We start from the raw sequence: 2,539 nt of genomic DNA, 5'->3' as shown, positions 1-2,539 counted from the left end.
GCAAATACAATAAAATGTGACATTTCACAAACATTCCTGCTTTATATGTTTTAAAAGAAGCCACCTATAGACTTCTGGTTAAGATAGAGGTATAGGTAAACAGAACTTGCCTCCTCATATACCACATCAAAATTACAACTAAACTATAGTACAGCCATCACTCAGAACCATCAGAAATTAAGTAGAATGGAACTCTGACAAGTATAGAATTAAAGAAACCACATCCATCCAGACTGGTAGGAGGGGTGGAGATGCAGAGATGTGGGGCAGAGATGCAGAGATACAGAACAAATGGATTCCATCCCCAAGAGTGGTGGATAAAAATTCAGGAGGAATATTTTGGGAGTGAGGAGTTGCAGCTGACAATGGTCTGCATGATCTGAGAAACTCCAGAGCTTGAGCAAAAAGTGGAGAGTTACAGACAACGTCAGAGCACCACCACCCTATGTCTTCACAGCTGATCTTTCCCAGAGGGTAGGGGGTGATGGTCAGTGGTCATAGCCAGTCCTTGCAGATGACTGGCCTGGGTAAATCCCTCCCATTGACCTGCCAATAGAAATCAAGGCTCCACTATAAGAGGAGGGTGTACTTGACCCACATGAAGAGTGCACCCATGATTACCCAGCTTGGATGACAGGGGAGGCTGTGCCACTGGACCCTATAGGACACCTACTACATTAGGCCATGCTACCAAGACAGGAAGTCAGAGAAGCTCTACCTAATAAATTGAAACAAACACGGAGAGCCTCCCAAAATGAGAAGACGAAGAAACATGGCCCAAATGAGAGAACAGATAAAAACTCCAGAAAAAGAACTAAACAAAAAGGAGATAAGCAATCTATCAGATACAGAGTTCAAAACACTGGTTATAAGGATGCTCAAGGAACATATGCTGAGGACCTCCACAGCATAAAAAAGATCCAGTCAGAAACAAAGGATACACTGCTTGAAATAAAGACCAATTTATAGGGAAGCAATAGTAGAGTGGATGAAGCTGAGAATCAAATCAATTATTTGGAACATAAGGAAGCAAAATGCAACCAATCAGAATAACAAGAAAAAAAAGAATTAAAAAACTGAGGATGGTAAAAGCAACCTCTGGGACAACTGCAAGACAACATTTGCCTCATAGAGGTGGCCACAAGGAAAAGTGAAAGAGCAAGAAACTGAAAATCTATTTAAAAAATAATGAAGGAAAATGTCCCTAATTTGGTGGAACAAATAGACATGCAAGTTCAGGAAGCACAGACAGTCCCAAACAAGATAGATGCAAAAAGGCCCACTCTAAGACACATCATAATTAAAATGCTAAAGGTTAATGATAAAGAGAGAATCTTAAAAGTAACAAGAGAAAAGCAGTTAGTTACCTACAGGGGAATTCCCATAAGACTATAAGCTGACTCCTGAAAAGAAACTTTGCAGGCTAGAAGGCAGTGGCAAAAAATATTTAAAATCATGAAAAGCAGGAACTTACAGCCAAGATGGCTCTATCCAGCAAAGCTATCATTTAGAATTGAAGGGCAGATAAAGAGCTTCCCAGATAAGAAAAAACTAAAGGAGTTCATCATCACCAAACCATTATTATATGAAATGTTAAAAAGACTTATAAAAAGAGAAGATAAAAACTGTGAACAATAAAACAGGAATAAATACAAATCTATCAGCAATCTATCATCGAATCTAAAAAATGAACTAAGGAAACAAGAACAGAGACAGAATCATGGATATGGAGAGTGTTTTGGTGGTTGCTAGATGGGAAGGGGCTGTGGGAGTGTGGGGGTGAAGAGGTGAGGGGATTAAGAAGTACAAATAGGTAGTTCTAGAATAGTCATGGGGATGTAAAGTACTGAATAGGAAATGGAGTAGCCAAAGAACTTAAATGTAGGACTAATGGACATGAACAGTGGTGTGTGGGGTACTGGGTGGAGGGGAGGCAATGTGTGGAAAATGGGATAACTATAATAGCATAATCAATGAAATATAGTTGGACAAGAAGGCACCTGTAAATATGATTTTCTTTGCATAAAAACAAACATATCAAAATGGTTTTTTTAATTACAGTAAAATATAAAGTAGTTCTCAAGTAGAAAATTCAGTGTCTCCAATGTGCTTAGTAAGTTTTGTTTGTTATAAAAAAATGGGTCAGCTGTGGAAGAAAGAGGTCTTTCTCTAGTTGAATTACTTGTTTAAAAGCTCAGATCTCTCAAAGATGGAAGTAAGAATAGCACGTCCACTTGGTCAGAGTAGGGTGAAGTTTGCCAAGATGAGTATATGTTATCTAAATAGATATAGGAATGCTCAGGTTAATGTGCTGGTTGAAGGCTTAGAGCCAAAAGGTTGGCAGAGATTAGAGGTGGCACAATGAGTATGAGAACTGAGATGCATGGGAAGGCTTTAAATGGAATATTGATTATTGACCAGGTGGACTGTGGCTCTTTTATGGGCCTAATGCTTCTAAAGTTGTTACATCCTGCTTGGAGTATTTATTGCCCTTTCTGGTATTAAGAAGAGCAGTATCTAAAAGTCTATACAGGGGTCT

Source organism: Artibeus jamaicensis, unplaced genomic scaffold (assembly GCF_021234435.1).
Source record: "Artibeus jamaicensis isolate MK-2021 breed Jamaican fruit bat unplaced genomic scaffold, CSHL_Jam_final contig_388, whole genome shotgun sequence".
NCBI classification, from domain to species: Eukaryota; Metazoa; Chordata; class Mammalia; order Chiroptera; family Phyllostomidae; genus Artibeus; species Artibeus jamaicensis.
This window is presented reverse-complemented; position numbering follows the sequence as displayed.